Below are 20,796 nucleotides of genomic sequence, written 5' to 3'. Positions count from 1 at the left end.
ACCTCCACACTCTGCAGAAGCTCCATCACCTACTCTACCTCCGCTCTCTGCACCATCTCCATCATCTACACTACCTCCACCCTCTGCACCATCCCCATCATCTATACTACCTCCAATCTCTGCACAATCTCCATCATCTACACTGCCTCCAATCTCTGCACCATCTCCTTCATCTACACTACCTCCACTCTCTGCACCATTTCCATCATCTACACTATCTCCACTCTCTGCACCATATCCATCATCTGCACTGCCTCCCCGCTCTGCACCATCTCCATCATCTACACTTCCTCCACTCTCTGCACCATGTCCATCATCGACACAAACTCAACTCTCTGCACCATCTCCATCATCTACACGACCTCCACTCTCTGCACAATCTCCATCATCTACACTACCTCCGCTCTCTGCACCATCTCCATCATCTACACTACCTCCACTCTCTGCACAATCTCCATCATCTGCACTACCTCTGCCCTCTGCACCATCTCCATCATCTACACTACATCCACTCTCTGCACCATCTCCATCATCTACACTGCTTCCAGTCTCTGCACCATCTCGATCATCGACACAACCTCAGCTCTCTGCACCATCTCCATCATCTACACTATCTACACTCTCTGCACCATCTCCATCATCTACACTACCTCCACTCTCTGCACCATCTCCATCATCTACACTACCTCCACTCTCTGCACCATCTCCATCATCTACACTACCTACGCTCTCTGCACCATCTCCGTCATCTACACTACCTCCACTCTCTGCACAACCTCCATCATCTACACTACCTCCGCTCTCTGCACCATCTCCATCATCTACACTACATCCACTCTCTGCACCATCTCCATCATCTACACTGCTTCCAGTCTCTGCACCATCTCCGTCATCGACACAACCTCAACTCTCTGCACCATCTCCATCGTCTACACTATCTACACTCTCTGCACCATCTCCATCATCTACACTGCTTCCAGTCTCTGCACCATCTCCGTCATCGACACAACCTCAACTCTCTGCACCATCTCCATCGTCTACACTATCTACACTCTCTGCACCATCTCCATCATCTGCACTACCTCCACTCTGTGCACCATCTCCATCATCTACACTACCTCCACTCTCTGCACAATCTCCATCATCTACTCTACCTCCGCTCTCTGCACCATCTCCATCATCTACACGACCTCCACTCTCTGCACCATCCCCATCATCTGTACTACCTCCACTCTCTGCACAATCTCCATCATCTACACTGCCTCCAATCTCTGCACCATCTCCATCATCGACACTACCTCCACTCTCTGCACCATCTCCATCATCTACACAATCTCCACTCTCTGCACCATCTCCATCATCTACACTGCCTCCCCTCTCTGCACCATCTCCATCATCTACACCACCTCCACTCTCTGCACCATCTCCATCATCGACACAACCTCAACTCTCTGCACCATCTCCATCATCTACACTACCTCCGCACTCTGCACCATCTCCATCATCTCCACTGCCTCCACTCTCTGCACCTTCTCCATCATCTACACTGCCTCCGCTCTCTGCATCATCTCCATCATCTACACTACCTTCACTCTCTGCACCATCTCCATCATCTACACCACCTCCACTCTCTGCACCATCTCCTTCATCTACACAACCTCCACTCTCTGCACCATCTCCATCATCAACACTTCCTCCACTCTCTGCACCATCTCCATCATCTGCACTGCCTCCACTCTCTGCACCATCTCCATCATCGACACAACCTCTACTCTCTGCACCATCTCCAACATCTACACTACCTGCACTCTCTGCACCATCTCCATCATCGAAACAACCTCCACTCTCTGCACCATCTCCATCATCTACACTGCCTCCACTCTCTGCACCATCTCCATCATCTACTCTACCTCCACTCTCTGCACCATCTCGATCATCTACACTACCTCCACTCTCTGCACCATCTCCATCATCTACACTACCTTCTCTCTCTGCACCATCTCCATCATCTACAGTGCCTCCACTCTCTGCACCATCTCCATCATCTACAATGCCTCCACTCTCTGCACCATCTCCATCATCTACACTACCGCCACTCTCTGCACCATCTCCATCATCGACACTACCTCCACTCTCTGCACCATCTCCATCATCTACACTACCTCCACTCTCTGCACCATCTCCATCATCTACTGTACCTCGACGCTCTGCACCATCTCCATCATAGACACAACCTCCACTCTCTGCCCCATCTCATTCATCTACACTACATCCGCTTTCTGCACCATCTCCATCATCTACACCACCTCCACCCTCTGCATCATCTCCATCATCTACACTACCTCCACTCTCTGCACCATCTCCATCATCTACACTGCCCCCACTCTCTGCACCATCTCCATCATCTACACTACCTCCACTCACTGCACAATCTCCATCATCAACACTACCTCCGCTCTCTGCACCATCTCCATCATCTACACTATCTCCACTCTCTGCACTATCTCCATCATCTACACTGCCTCCCCTCTCTGCACCATCTCCATCATCTACACTACCTCCACTCTCTGCACAATCTCCATCATCTACACTACCTCCGCTCTCTGCACCATCTCCAAGATCTACACCAACTCCATTCTCTGCACCATCTCCATCTACACTACCTCCACTCTCTGCACCATCTCCATCATCTACACTACCTCCACTCTCTGCACCATCTCCATCATCGACACAACCTCAACTCTCTGCACCATCTCCATCATCTACACTACCTCCACTCTCTGCACAATCTCCATCATCTACACTAACTCCGCTCTCTGCACCATCTCCATCATCTACACCAACTTCACTCTCTGCACCATCTCCATCTACACGACCTCCACTCTCTGCACCATCTCCATCATCGACACAACCTCAACTCTCTGCACCATCTCCATCATCTACACTACCTCCACTCTCTGCACCATCTCCATCATCTACACCAACTCCACTCTCTGCACCATCTCCATCTACACTACCTCCGCTCTCTGCACCATCTCCATCATCTACACCAACTCCACTCTCTGCACCATCTCCATCATCTACACTATCTCCACTCTCTGCACCATCTCCATCATCTACACTACCTCCACTCTCTGCACCATCTCCATCATTTACACTATCTCCACTCTCTGCACCATCTCCATCATCTACACTACCTCCACTTCCTGCACCATATCCATCATCTGCACTACCTCCACTCTCTGCACCATCTCCATCATCTACACTACCTCCGCTCTCTGCACCATCTCCATCATCTACACTACCTCCACTCTCTGCAAAATCTCCATCATCTACTCTACCTCCGCTCTCTGCACCATCTCCATCATCTACACTACCTTCACTCTCTGCACCATCCCCATCATCAATACTACCTCCAATCTCTGCACCATCTCCATCATCTACACTACCTCCACTCTCTGCACCATCTCCATCATCTACACTATCTCCACTCTCTGCACCATCTCCATCATCTACACTCCCTCCCCGCTCTGCACCATCTCCATCATCTACACTACCTCCACTCTCTGCACCATCTCCATCATCGACACAAACTCAACTCTCTGCACCATCTCCATCATCTACACTACCTCCACTCTCTGTACAACCTGCATCATCTACACTACCTCCGCTCTCTGCACCATCTCCCTCATCTACACTACCTCCACTCTCTGCACCATCTCCATCATCTACACTGCTTCCAGTCTCTGCACCATCTCCATCATCGACACAACCTCAACTCTCTGCACCATCTCCATCATCTACACTATCTCCACTCTCTGCACCATCTCCATCATCTACACTACCTCCACTTTCTGCACCATATCCATCATCTGCACTACCTCCACTCTCTGCACCATCTCCATCATCTACACTACCTCCGCTCTCTGCACCATCTCCATCATCTACACTACCTCCACTCTCTGCAAAATCTCCATCATCTACTCTACCTCCGCTCTCTGCACCATCTCCATCATCTACACTACCTTCACTCTCTGCACCATCCCCATCATCAATACTACCTCCAATCTCTGCACCATCTCCATCATCTACACTACCTCCACTCTCTGCACCATCTCCATCATCTACACTATCGCCACTCTCTGCACCATCTCCATCATCTACACTCCCTCCCCGCTCTGCACCATCTCCATCATCTACACTACCTCCACTCTCTGCACCATCTCCATCATCGACACAAACTCAACTCTCTGCACCATCTCCATCATCTACACTACCTCCACTCTCTGTACAACCTCCATCATCTACACTACCTCCGCACTCTGCACCATCTCCATCATCTACACTACCTTCACTCTCTGCACCATCCCCATCATCAATACTACCTCCACTCTCTGCACCACCTCCATCATCTACACTATCTCCACTCTCTGCACCATCTCCATCATCTACACACCCTCCCCGCTCTGCACCATCTCCATCATCTACACTACCTCCACTCTCTGCACCATCTCCATCATCTACACTGCTTCCAGTCTCTGCACCAGCTCCATCATCGACACAACCTCAACTCTCTGCACCATCTCCATCATCTACACTATCTACACTCTCTGCACCATCTCCATCATCTGCACTACCTCCACTCTGTGCACCATCTCCATCATCTACACTACCTCCACTCTCTGCACTATCTCCATCATCTACTCTACCTCCGCTCTCTGCACCATCTCCATCATCTACACGACCTCCACTCTCTTCACCATCCCCATCATCTGTACTACCTCCACTCTCTGCACAATCTCCATCATCTACACTGCCTCCAATCTCTGCACCATCTCCATCATCGACACTACCTCCACTCTCTGCACCATCTCCATCATCTACACAATCTCCACTCTCTGCACCATCTCCATCATCTACACTGCCTCCCCTCTCTGCACCATCTCCATCATCTACACCACCTCCACTCTCTGCACCATCTCCATCATCGACACAACCTCAACTCTCTGCACCATCTCCATCATCTACACTACCTCCGCACTCTGCACCATCTCCATCATCTCCACTGCCTCCACTCTCTGCACCTTCTCCATCATCTACACTGCCTCCGCTCTCTGCATCATCTCCATCATCTACACTACCTTCACTCTCTGCACCATCTCCATCATCTACACCACCTCCACTCTCTGCACCATCTCCTTCATCTACACAACCTCCACTCTCTGCACCATCTCCATCATCAACACTTCCTCCACTCTCTGCACCATCTCCATCATCTACACTGCCTCCACTCTCTGCACCATCTCCATCATCGACACAACCTCTACTCTTTGCACCATCTCCAACATCTACACTACCTGCACTCTCTGCACCATCTCCATCATCGAAACAACCTCCACTCTCTGCACCATCTCCATCATCTACACTGCCTCCACTCTCTGCACCATCTCCATCATCTACTTTACCTCCACTGTCTGCACCATCTCGATCATCTACACTACCTCCACTCTCTGCACCATCTCCATCATCTACACTACCTTCTCTCTCTGCACCATCTCCATCATCTACAGTGCCTCCACTCTCTGCACCATCTCCATCATCTACAATGCCTCCACTCTCTGCACCATCTCCATCATCTGCACTACCGCCACTCTCTGCACCATCTCCATCATCGACACTACCTCCACTCTCTGCACCATCTCCATCATCTATACTACCTCCACTCTCTGCACCATCTCCATCATCTACTGTACCTCGACGCTCTGCACCATCTCCATCATAGACACAACCTCCACTCTCTGCCCCATCTCATTCATCTACACTACATCCGCTTTCTGCACCATCTCCATCATCTACACCACCTCCACCCTCTGCATCATCTCCATCATCTACACTACCTCCACTCTCTGCACCATCTCCATCATCTACACTGCCTCCACTCTCTGCACCATCTCCATCATCTACACTACCTCCACTCACTGCACAATCTCCATCATCAACACTACCTCCGCTCTCTGCACCATCTCCATCATCTACACGTCCTCCGCTTTCTGCACCATCTCCATCATCTACACCACCTCCACTCTCTGCACCATCTCCATCATCTACACGACCTCCACTCTCTGCACCATCTCCATCATCTACAGTGCCTCCACTCTCTGCACCATCTCCATCATCTACACTACCTCCACTCCCTGCACCATCTCGATCATCTACACTACATCCACTCTCTGCACCATCTCCATCATCGACACAACCTCCACTCTCTGCACCATCTCCATCATCTACACTACCTCCACTCTCTGCACCATCTTCATCATCTACACTACCTCCGCTCTCTGCACCATCTCCATCATCTACACTACCTCCATTCTCTGCACCATCTCCATCATCTAAACTACCTCCACTCTCTGCACAATCTCCATCATCTAAACAAACTCCGCTCTCTGCACCATCTCCATCATCGACACAACCTCAACTCTCTGCACCATCTCCATCATCTACACTACCTCCACTCTCTGCACCATCTCCATCATCTACATTGCCTCCACTCTCTGCACCATCTCCATCATCTACACCACCTCCGCTCTCTGCACCATCTCCATCATCTACACTACCTCCACTCTCTGCACCATCTCCATCATGTACACTACCTCCACTCTCTGCACCATCTCCATCATCTACACTATCTCCAATCTCTGCACAATCTCCATCATCTACACTACCTCCACTCTCTGCACCTTCTCCATCATCTACACTGCCTCCATTCTCTGCACCATCTCCATCATCTACACTACATCCACTCTCTGCACCATCTCCATCATCTACACTACCTCCACTCTCTGCACCATCTCCACCATCTACACTACCTCCACTCTCTGCACCATCTCCATTACCTACACTACCTCCACTCTCTGCACCATCTCCATCATCTACACTTCCGCCACACTCTGCACAATCTCCATCATCTACACTAACTCCGCTCTCTGCACCATCTCCATCATCTACACTACCTCCACTCTCTGCACCATCTCCATCATCTACACTGCTTCCAGTCTCTGCACCATCTGCATCATCGACACAACCTCAACTATCTGCACCATCTCCATCATCTACACTACCTCCACTCTCTGCACAATCTCCATCATCTACACTACCTCCGCTCTCTGCACCATCTCCATCATCTACACTACATCCACTCTCTGCACCATCTCCATCATCTACACTGCTTCCAGTCTCTGCACCATCTCGATCATCGACACAACCTCAACTCTCTGCACCATCTCCATCATCTACACTATCTACACTCTCTGCACCATCTCCATCATCTACACTACCTCCACTCTCTGCACCATCTCCATCATCTACACTACCTCCACTCTCTGCACCATCTCCATCATCTACACTACCTATGCTCTCTGCACCATCTCCGTCATCTACACTACCTCCACTCTCTGCACAACCTCCATCATCTACACTACCTCCGCTCTCTGCACCATCTCCATCATCTACACTACATCCACTCTCTGCACCATCTCCATCATCTACACTGCTTCCAGTCTCTGCACCATCTCCATCATCGACACAACCTCAACTCTCTGCACCATCTCCATCATCTACACTATCTACACTCTCTGCACCATCTCCATCATCTGCACTACCTCCACTCTGTGCACCATCTCCATCATCTACACTACCTCCACTCTCTGCACAATCTCCATCATCTACTCTACCTCCGCTCTCTGCACCATCTCCATCATCTACACGACCTCCACTCTCTGCACCATCCCCATCATCTGTACTACCTCCACTCTCTGCACAATCTCCATCATCTACACTGCCTCCAATCTCTGCACCATCTCCATCATCGACACTACCTCCACTCTCTGCACCATCTCCATCATCTACACAATCTCCACTCTCTGCACCATCTCCATCATCTACACTGCCTCCCCTCTCTGCACCATCTCCATCATCTACACCACCTCCACTCTCTGCACCATCTCCATCATCGACACAACCTCAACTCTCTGCACCATCTCCATCATCTACACTACCTCCGCACTCTGCACCATCTCCATCATCTCCACTGCCTCCACTCTCTGCACCTTCTCCATCATCTACACTGCCTCCGCTCTCTGCATCATCTCCATCATCTACACTACCTTCACTCTCTGCACCATCTCCATCATCTACACCACCTCCACTCTCTGCACCATCTCCTTCATCTACACAACCTCCACTCTCTGCACCATCTCCATCATCAACACTTCCTCCACTCTCTGCACCATCTCCATCATCTACACTGCCTCCACTCTCTGCACCATCTCCATCATCGACACAACATCTACTCTCTGCACCATCTCCAACATCTACACTACCTGCAGTCTCTGCACCATCTCCATCATCGAAACAACCTCCACTCTCTGCACCATCTCCATCATCTACACTGCCTCCACTCTCTGCACCATCTCCATCATCTACTCTACCTCCACTCTCTGCACCATCTCGATCATCTACACTACCTCCACTCTCTGCACCATCTCCATCATCTACACTACCTTCTCTCTCTGCACCATCTCCATCATCTACAGTGCCTCCACTCTCTGCACCATCTCCATCATCTACAATGCCTCCACTCTCTGCACCATCTCCATCATCTACACTACCGCCACTCTCTGCACCATCTCCATCATCGACACTACCTCCACTCTCTGCACCATCTCCATCATCTACACTACCTCCACTCTCTGCACCATCTCCATCATCTACTGTACCTCGACGCTCTGCACCATCTCCATCATAGACACAACCTCCACTCTCTGCCCCATCTCATTCATCTACACTACATCCGCTTTCTGCACCATCTCCATCATCTACACCACCTCCACCCTCTGCATCATCTCCATCATCTACACTACCTCCACTCTCTGCACCATCTCCATCATCTACACTGCCTCCACTCTCTGCACCATCTCCATCATCTACACTACCTCCACTCACTGCACAATCTCCATCATCAACACTACCTCCGCTCTCTGCACCATCTCCATCATCTACACTATCTCCACTCTCTGCACCATCTCCATCATCTACACTGCCTCCCCTCTCTGCACCATCTCCATCATCTACACTACCTCCACTCTCTGCACAATCTCCATCATCTACACTACCTCCGCTCTCTGCACCATCTCCAAGATCTACACCAACTCCATTCTCTGCACCATCTCCATCTACACTACCTCCACTCTCTGCGCCATCTCCATCATCTACACTACCTCCACTCTCTGCACCATCTCCATCATCGACACAACCTCAACTCTCTGCACCATCTCCATCATCTACACTACCTCCACTCTCTGCACAATCTCCATCATCTACACTACCTCCGCTCTCTGCACCATCTCCATCATCTACACCAACTTCACTCTCTGCACCATCTCCATCTACACGACCTGCACTCTCTGCACCATCTCCATCATCGACACAACCTCAACTCTCTGCACCATCTCCATCATCTACACTACCTGCACTCTCTGCACCATCTCCATCATCTACACCAACTCCACTCTCTGCACCATCTCCATCTACACTACCTCCGCTCTCTGCACCATCTCCATCATCTACACCAACTCCACTCTCTGCACCATCTCCATCTACACTACCTCCACTCTCTGCACCATCTCCATCTACACTACCTCCACTCTCTGCACCATCTCCATCATTTACACTATCTCCACTCTCTGCACCATCTCCATCATCTACACTACCTCCACTTTCTGCACCATATCCATCATCTGCACTACCTCCACTCTCTGCACCATCTCCATCATCTACACTACCTCCGCTCTCTGCACCATCTCCATCATCTACACTACCTCCACTCTCTGCAAAATCTCCATCATCTACTCTACCTCCGCTCTCTGCACCATCTCCATCATCTACACTACCTTCACTCTCTGCACCATCCCCATCATCAATACTACCTCCAATCTCTGCACCATCTCCATCATCTACACTACCTCCACTCTCTGCACCATCTCCATCATCTACACTATCTCCACTCTCTGCACCATCTCCATCATCTACACTCCCTCCCCGCTCTGCACCATCTCCATCATCTACACTACCTCCACTCTCTGCACCATCTCCATCATCGACACAAACTCAACTCTCTGCACCATCTCCATCATCTACACTACCTCCACTCTCTGTACAACCTCCATCATCTACACTACCTCCGCTCTCTGCACCATCTCCATCATCTACACTACCTCCACTCTCTGCACCATCTCCATCATCTACACTGCTTCCAGTCTCTGCACCATCTCCATCATCGACACAACCTCAACTCTCTGCACCATCTCCATCATCTACACTATCTCCACTCTCTGCACCATCTCCATCATCTACACTACCTCCACTTTCTGCACCATATCCATCATCTGCACTACCTCCACTCTCTGCACCATCTCCATCATCTACACTACCTCCGCTCTCTGCACCATCTCCATCATCTACACTACCTCCACTCTCTGCAAAATCTCCATCATCTACTCTACCTCCGCTCTCTGCACCATCTCCATCATCTACACTACCTTCACTCTCTGCACCATCCCCATCATCAATACTACCTCCAATCTCTGCACCATCTCCATCATCTACACTACCTCCACTCTCTGCACCATCTCCATCATCTACACTATCTCCACTCTCTGCACCATCTCCATCATCTACACTCCCTCCCCGCTCTGCACCATCTCCATCATCTACACTACTTCCACTCTCTGCACCATCACCATCATCGACACAAACTCAACTCTCTGCACCATCTCCATCATCTACACTACCTCCATTCTCTGTACAACCTCCATCATCTACACTACCTCCGCTCTCTGCACCATCTCCATCATCTACACTACCTTCACTCTCTGCACCATCCCCATCATCAATACTACCTCCAATCTCTGCACCATCTCCATCATCTACACTACCTCCACTCTCTGCACCATCTCCATCATCTACACTATCTCCACTCTCTGCACCATCTCCATCATCTACACACCCTCCCCGCTCTGCACCATCTCCATCATCTACACTACCTCCACTCTCTGCACCATCTCCATCATCGACACAAACTCAACTCTCTGCACCATCTCCATCATCTACAGTACCTCCACTCTCTGTACAACCTCCATCATCTACACTACCTCCGCTCTCTGCACCATCTCCATCATCTACACTACCTCCACTCTCTGCACCATCTCCATCATCTACACTGCTTCCAGTCTCTGCACCATCTCCATCATCGACACAACCTCAACTCTCTGCACCATCTCCATCATCTACACTATCTCCACTCTCTGCACCATCTCCATCATCTACACTACCTCCACTTTCTGCACCATATCCATCATCTGCACTACCTCCACTCTCTGCACCATCTCCATCATCTACACTACCTCCGCTCTCTGCACCATCTCCATCATCTACACTACCTCCACTCTCTGCAAAATCTCCATTCTCTACTCTACCTCCGCTCTCTGCACCATCTCCATCATCTACACTACCTTCACTCTCTGCACCATCTCCATCATCTACACTAAATCCGCCCTCTGCACCATCTCCATCATTTACACTACCTCCACTCTCAGCACCATCTCCATCATCTACACTGCTTCCAGTCTCTGCACCATCTCCATCATCTACACTAACTCCACTCTCTGCACAATCTACATCATCTGCACTACCTCCGCTCTCTGCACCATCTCCATCATCTACACTAACTCCACGCTCTGCACCATCTCCATCATCTACACTACCTCCACTCTCTGCACCATCTCCATCATCGACACAACCTCAACTCTCTGCACCATCTCCATCATCTACACTACCTCCACTCTCTGCACAATCTCCATCATCTACACTACCTCCGCTCTCTGCACCATGTCCATCATCTACACCAACTCCACTCTCTGCACCATCTCCATCTACACTACCTCCACTCTCTGCACCATCTCCATCATTTACACTATCTCCACTCTCTGCACCATCTCCATCACCTACACTACCTCCACTTTCTGCACCATATCCATCATCTACACCACCTCCACCCTCTGCACCATCTCCATCATCTACACTGCCTCCACTCTCTGCACCATCTCCATCATCGACACAACCTCTACTCTTTGCACCATCTCCAACATCTACACTACCTGCACTCTCTGCACCATCTCCATCATCGGAACAACCTCCACTCTCTGCACCATCTCCATCATCTACACTGCCTCCACTCTCTGCACCATCTCCATCATCTACTCTACCTCCACTGTCTGCACCATCTCGATCATCTACACTACCTCCACTCTCTGCACCATCTCCATCATCTACACTACCTTCTCTCTCTGCACCATCTCCATCATCTACAGTGCCTCCACTCTCTGCACCATCTCCATCATCTACAATGCCTCCACTCTCTGCACCATCTCCATCATCTACACTACCGCCACTCTCTGCACCATCTCCATCATCGACACTACCTCCACTCTCTGCACCATCTCCATCATCTATGCTACCTCCACTCTCTGCACCATCTCCATCATCTACTGTACCTCGACGCTCTGCACCATCTCCATCATAGACACAACCTCCACTCTCTGCCCCATCTCATTCATCTACACTACATCCGCTTTCTGCACCATCTCCATCATCTACACCACCTCCACCCTCTGCATCATCTCCATCATCTAGACTACCTCCACTCTCTGCACCATCTCCATCATCTACACTGCCTCCACTCTCTGCACCATCTCCATCATCTACACTACCTCCACTCACTGCACAATCTCCATCATCAACACTACCTCCGCTCTCTGCACCATCTCCATCATCTACACGTCCTCCGCTCTCTGCACCATCTCCATCATCTACACCACCTCCACTCTCTGCACCATCTCCATCATCTACACGACCTCCACTCTCTGCACCATCTCCATCATCTACAGTGCCTCCACTCTCTGCACCATCTCCATCATCTACACTACCTCCACTCCCTGCACCATCTCGATCATCTACACTACATCCACTCTCTGCACCATCTCCATCATCGACACAACCTCCACTCTCTGCACCATCTCCATCATCTACACTACCTCCACTCTCTGCACCATCTTCATCATCTACACTACCTCCGGTCTCTGCACCATCTCCATCATCTACACTACCTCCACTCTCTGCACCATCTCCATCATCTAAACTACCTCCACTCTCTGCACAATCTCCATCATCTAAACAAACTCCGCTCTCTGCACCATCTCCATCATCGACACAACCTCAACTCTCTGCACCATCTCCATCATCTACACTACCTCCACTCTCTGCACCATCTCCATCATCTACATTGCCTCCACTCTCTGCACCATCTCCATCATCTACACCACCTCCGCTCTCTGCACCATCTCCATCATCTACACTACCTCCACTCTCTGCACCATCTCCATCATGTACACTACCTCCACTCTCTGCACCATCTCCATCATCTACACTATCTCCAATCTCTGCACAATCTCCATCATCTACACTACCTCCACTCTCTGCATCTTCTCCATCATCTACACTGCCTCCATTCTCTGCACCATCTCCATCATCTACACTACATCCACTCTCTGCACCATCTCCATCATCTACACTACCTCCACTCTCTGCACCATCTCCACCATCTACACTACCTCCACTCTCTGCACCATCTCCATTACCTACACTACCTCCACTCTCTGCACCATCTCCATCATCTACACTTCCGCCACACTCTGCACAATCTCCATCATCTACACTAACTCCGCTCTCTGCACCATCTCCATCATCTACACTACCTCCACTCTCTGCACCATCTCCATCATCTACACTGCTTCCAGTCTCTGCACCATCTGCATCATCGACACAACCTCAACTATCTGCACCATCTCCATCATCTACACTACCTCCACTCTCTGCACAATCTCCATCATCTACACTACCTCCGCTCTCTGCACCATCTCCATCATCTACACTACATCCACTCTCTGCACCATCTCCATCATCTACACTGCTTCCAGTCTCTGCACCATCTCGATCATCGACACAACCTCAACTCTCTGCACCATCTCCATCATCTACACTATCTACACTCTCTGCACCATCTCCATCATCTACACTACCTCCACTCTCTGCACCATCTCCATCATCTACACTACCTCCACTCTCTGCACCATCTCCATCATCTACACTACCTACGCTCTCTGCACCATCTCCGTCATCTACACTACCTCCACTCTCTGCACAACCTCCATCATCTACACTACCTCCGCTCTCTGCACCATCTCCATCATCTACACTACATCCACTCTCTGCACCATCTCCATCATCTACACTGCTTCCAGTCTCTGCACCATCTCCATCATCGACACAACCTCAACTCTCTGCACCATCTCCATCATCTACACTATCTACACTCACTGCACCATCTCCATCATCTGCACTACCTCCACTCTGTGCACCATCTCCATCATCTACACTACCTCCACTCTCTGCACAATCTCCATCATCTACTCTACCTCCGCTCTCTGCACCATCTCCATCATCTACACGACCTCCACTCTCTGCACCATCCCCATCATCTGTACTACCTCCACTCTCTGCACAATCTCCATCATCTACACTGCCTCCAATCTCTGCACCATCTCCATCATCGACACTACCTCCACTCTCTGCACCATCCCCATCATCTACACAATCTCCACTCTCTGCACCATCTCCATCATCTACACTGCCTCCCCTCTCTGCACCATCTCCATCATCTACACCACCTCCACTCTCTGCACCATCTCCATCATCGACACAACCTCAACTCTCTGCACCATCTCCATCATCTACACTACCTCCGCACTCTGCACCATCTCCATCATCTCCACTGCCTCCACTCTCTGCACCTTCTCCATCATCTACACTGCCTCCGCTCTCTGCATCATCTCCATCATCTACACTACCTTCACTCTCTGCACCATCTCCATCATCTACACCACCTCCACTCTCTGCACCATCTCCTTCATCTACACAACCTCCACTCTCTGCACCATCTCCATCATCAACACTTCCTCCACTCTCTGCACCATCTCCATCATCTACACTGCCTCCACTCTCTGCACCATCTCCATCATCGACACAACCTCTACTCTCTGCACCATCTTCAACATCTACACTACCTGCACTCTCTGCACCATCTCCATCATCGAAACAACCTCCACTCTCTGCACCATCTCCATCATCTACACTGCCTCCACTCTCTGCACCATCTCCATCATCTACTCTACCTCCACTCTCTGCACCATCTCGATCATCTACAATACCTCCACTCTCTGCACCATCTCCATCATCTACACTACCTTCTCTCTCTGCACCATCTCCATCATCTACAGTGCCTCCACTCTCTGCACCATCTCCATCATCTACAATGCCTCCACTCTCTGCACCATCTCCATCATCTACACTACCGCCACTCTCTGCACCATCTCCATCATCGACACTACCTCCACTCTCTGCACCATCTCCATCATCTACACTACCTCCACTCTCTGCACCATCTCCATCATCTACTGTACCTCGACGCTCTGCACCATCTCCATCATAGACACAACCTCCACTCTCTGCCCCATCTCATTCATCTACACTACATCCGCTTTCTGCACCATCTCCATCATCTACACCACCTCCACCCTCTGCATCATCTCCATCATCTACACTACCTCCACTCTCTGCACCATCTCCATCATCTGCACTGCCTCCACTCTCTGCACCATCTCCATCATCTACACTACCTCCACTCACTGCACAATCTCCATCATCAACACTACCTCCGCTCTCTGCACCATCTCCATCATCTACACTATCTCCACTCTCTGCACCATCTCCATCATCTACACTGCCTCCCCTCTCTGCACCATCTCCATCATCTACACTACCTCCACTCTCTGCACAATCTCCATCATCTACACTACCTCCGCTCTCTGCACCATCTCCAAGATCTACACCAACTCCATTCTCTGCACCATCTCCATCTACACTACCTCCACTCTCTGCACCATCTCCATCATCTACACTACCTCCACTCTCTGCACCATCTCCATCATCGACACAACCTCAACTCTCTGCACCATCTCCATCATCTACACTACCTCCACTCTCTGCACAATCTCCATCATCTACACTACCTCCGCTCTCTGCACCATCTCCATCATCTACACCAACTTCACTCTCTGCACCATCTCCATCTACACGACCTGCACTCTCTGCACCATCTCCATCATCGACACAACCTCAACTCTCTGCACCATCTCCATCATCTACACTACCTGCACTCTCTGCACCATCTCCATCATCTACACCAACTCCACTCTCAGCACCATCTCCATCTACACTACCTCCGCTCTCTGCACCATCTCCATCATCTACACCAACTCCACTCTCTGCACCATCTCCATCTACACTACCTCCACTCTCTGCACCATCTCCATCTACACTACCTCCACTCTCTGCACCATCTCCATCATTTACACTATCTCCACTCTCTGCACCATCTCCATCATCTACACTACCTCCACTTTCTGCACCATATCCATCACCTGCACTACCTCCACTCTCTGCACCATCTCCATCATCTACACTACCTCCGCTCTCTGCACCATCTCCATCATCTACACTACCTCCACTCTCTGCAAAATCTCCATCATCTACTCTACCTCCGCTCTCTGCACCATCTCCATCATCTACACTACCTTCACTCTCTGCACCATCCCCATCATCAATACTACCTCCAATCTCTGCACCATCTCCATCATCTACACTACCTCCACTCTCTGCACCATCTCCATCATCTACACTATCTCCACTCTCTGCACCATCTCCATCATCTACACTCCCTCCCCGCTCTGCACCATCTCCATCATCTACACTACCTCCACTCTCTGCACCATCTCCATCATCGACACAAACTCAACTCTCTGCACCATCTCCATCATCTACACTACCTCCACTCTCTGTACAACCTCCATCATCTACACTACCTCCGCTCTCTGCACCATCTCCATCATCTACACTACCTCCACTCTCTGCACCATCTCCATCATCTACACTGCTTCCAGTCTCTGCACCATCTCCATCATCGACACAACCTCAACTCTCTGCACCATCTCCATCATCTACACTATCTCCACTCTCTGCACCATCTCCATCATCTACACTACCTCCACTTTCTGCACCATATCCATCATCTGCACTACCTCCACTCTCTGCACCATCTCCATCATCTACACTACCTCCGCTCTCTGCACCATCTCCATCATCTACACTACCTCCACTCTCTGCAAAATCTCCATCATCTACTCTACCTCCGCTCTCTGCACCATCTCCATCATCTACACTACCTTCACTCTCTGCACCATCCCCATCATCAATACTACCTCCAATCTCTGCACCATCTCCATCATCTACACTACCTCCACTCTCTGCACCATCTCCATCATCTACACTATCTCCACTCTCTGCACCATCTCCATCATCTACACTCCCTCCCCGCTCTGCACCATCTCCATCATCTACACTACCTCCACTCTCTGCACCATCACCATCATCGACACAAACTCAACTCTCTGCACCATCTCCATCATCTACACTACCTCCACTCTCTGTACAACCTCCATCATCTACACTACCTCCGCTCTCTGCACCATCTCCATCATCTACACTACCTTCACTCTCTGCACCATCCCCATCATCAATACTACCTCCAATCTCTGCACCATCTCCATCATCTACACTACCTCCACTCTCTGCACCATCTCCATCATCTACACTATCTCCACTCTCTGCACCATCTCCATCATCTACACACCCTCCCCGCTCTGCACCATCTCCATCATCTACACTACCTCCACTCTCTGCACCATCTCCATCATCGACACAAACTCAACTCTCTGCACCATCTCCATCATCTACAGTACCTCCACTCTCTGTACAACCTCCATCATCTACACTACCTCCGCTCTCTGCACCATCTCCATCATCTACACTACCTCCACTCTCTGCACCATCTCCATCATCTACACTGCTTCCAGTCTCTGCACCATCTCCATCATCGACACAACCTCAACTCTCTGCACCATCTCCATCATCTACACTATCTCCACTCTCTGCACCATCTCCATCATCTACACTACCTCCACTTTCAGCACCATATCCATCATCTGCACTACCTCCACTCTCTGCACCATCTCCATCATCTACACTACCTCCGCTCTCTGCACCATCTCCATCATCTGCACTACCTCCACTCTCAGCACCATCTCCATCATCTACACTGCTTCCAGTCTCTGCACCATCTCCATCATCTACACTAACTCCACTCTCTGCACAATCTACATCATCTACACTACCTCCGCTCTCTGCACCATCTCCATCATCTACACTAACTCCACGCTCTGCACCATCTCCATCATCTACACTACCTCCACTCTCTGCACCATCTCCATCATCGACACAACCTTCACTCTCTGCACCATCTCCATCATCTACACTAAATCCGCCCTCTGCACCATCTCCATCATCTACACTACCTCCACTCTCAGCACCATCTCCATCATCTACACTGCTTCCAGTCTCTGCACCATCTCCATCATCTACACTAACTCCACTCTCTGCACAATCTACATCATCTACACTACCTCCGCTCTCTGCACCATCTCCATCATCTACACTAACTCCACGCTCTGCACCATCTCCATCATCTACACTACCTCCACTCTCTGCACCATCTCCATCATCGACACAACCTCAACTCTCTGCACCATCTCCATCATCTACACTACCTCCACTCTCTGCACAATCTCCATCATCTACACTACCTCCGCTCTCTGCACCATCTCCATCATCTACACCAACTCCACTCTCTGCACCATCTCCATCTACACTACCTCCACTCTCTGCACCATCTCCATCATTTACACTATCTCCACTCTCTGCACCATCTCCATCACCTACACTACCTCCACTTTCTGCACCATATCCATCATCTACACCACCTCCACCCTCTGCACCATCTCCATCATCTACACTACCTCCACTCTCTGCACAATCTCCATCATCTACAGTGCCTCCACTCTCTGCACCATCTCCATCATCTACACTACCTCCACTCCCTGCACCATCTCGATCATCTACACTACCTCCACTCTCTGCACCACCTCCATCATCGACACAACCTCCACTCTCTGCACCATCTCCATCATCTACACTACCTCCACTCTCTGCACCATCTTCATCATCTACACTGCCTCCGCTCTCTGCACCATCTCAATCATCTACACTACCTCCACTCACTGCACCATCTCCATCATCTACACTACCTCCACTCTCTGCACAATCTCCATCATCTACACAAACTCCGCTCTCTGCACCATCTCCATCATCTACACTACCTCCACTCTCTGCACCATCTCCATCATCTACACTGCTTCCAGTCTCTGCACCATCTCCATCATCGACACAACCTCAACTCTCTGCACCATCTCCATCATCTACACTACCTCCACTCTCTGCACAATCTCCATCATCTACACTACCTCCGCTCTCTGCACCATCTCCATCATCTACACTAACTCCACTCTCTGCACCATCTCCATCATCTACACTACCTCCACTCTCTGCACCATCTCCATCATCTACACTACCTCCGCTCTCTGCACCATCTCCATCATCTACACTGCTTCCAGTCTCTGCACCATCTCCATCATCTACACTAACTCCACTCTTTGCACAATCTACATCATCTACACTACCTCCGCTCTCTGCAGCATCTCCATCATCTACACTAACTCCACGCTCTGCACCATCTCCATCATCTACACTACCTCCGCTCTCTGCACCATCTCCATCATCTACACTACATCCACTCTCTGCACCATCTCCATCATCTACACTGCTTCCAGTCTCTGCACCATCTCGATCATCGACACAACCTCAACTCTCTGCACCATCTCCATCATCTACACTATCTACACTCTCGGCACCATCTCCATCATCTACACTACCTCCACTCTCTGCACCATCTCCATCATCTACACTACCTCCACTCTCTGCACCATCTACATCATCTACACTACCTACGCTCTCTGCACCATCTCCGTCATCTACACTACCTCCACTCTCTGCACAACCTCCATCATCTACACTACCTCCGCTCTCTGCACCATCTCCATCATCTACACTACATCCACTCTCTGCACCATCTCCATCATCTACACTGCTTCCAGTCTCTGCACCATCTCGATCATCGACACAACCTCAACTCTCTGCACCATCTCCATCATCTACACTATCTACACTCTCGGCACCATCTCCATCATCTACACTATCTACACTCTCTGCACCATCTCCATCATCTGCACTACCTCCACTCTGTGCACCATCTCCATCATCTACACTACCTCCACTCTCTGCACAATCTCCATCATCTACTCTACCTCCGCTCTCTGCACCATCTCCATCATCTACACGACCTCCACTCTCTGCACCATCCCCATCATCTGTACTACCTCCACTCTCTGCACAATCTCCATCATCTACACTGCCTCCAATCTCTGCACCATCTCCATCATCGACACTACCTCCACTCTCTGCACCATCTCCATCATCTACACAATCTCCACTCTCTGCACCATCTCCATCATCTACACTGCCTCCCCTCTCTGCACCATCTCCATCATCTAC

Source organism: Somniosus microcephalus, chromosome 1 (assembly GCF_052327205.1).
Source record: "Somniosus microcephalus isolate GS21.2 chromosome 1, FLI_Smic_1.0, whole genome shotgun sequence".
NCBI classification, from domain to species: domain Eukaryota; kingdom Metazoa; phylum Chordata; class Chondrichthyes; order Squaliformes; family Somniosidae; genus Somniosus; species Somniosus microcephalus.
The sequence above is the reverse complement of the archived record's forward strand: the minus strand, read 5'-3'. Positions refer to the sequence as shown.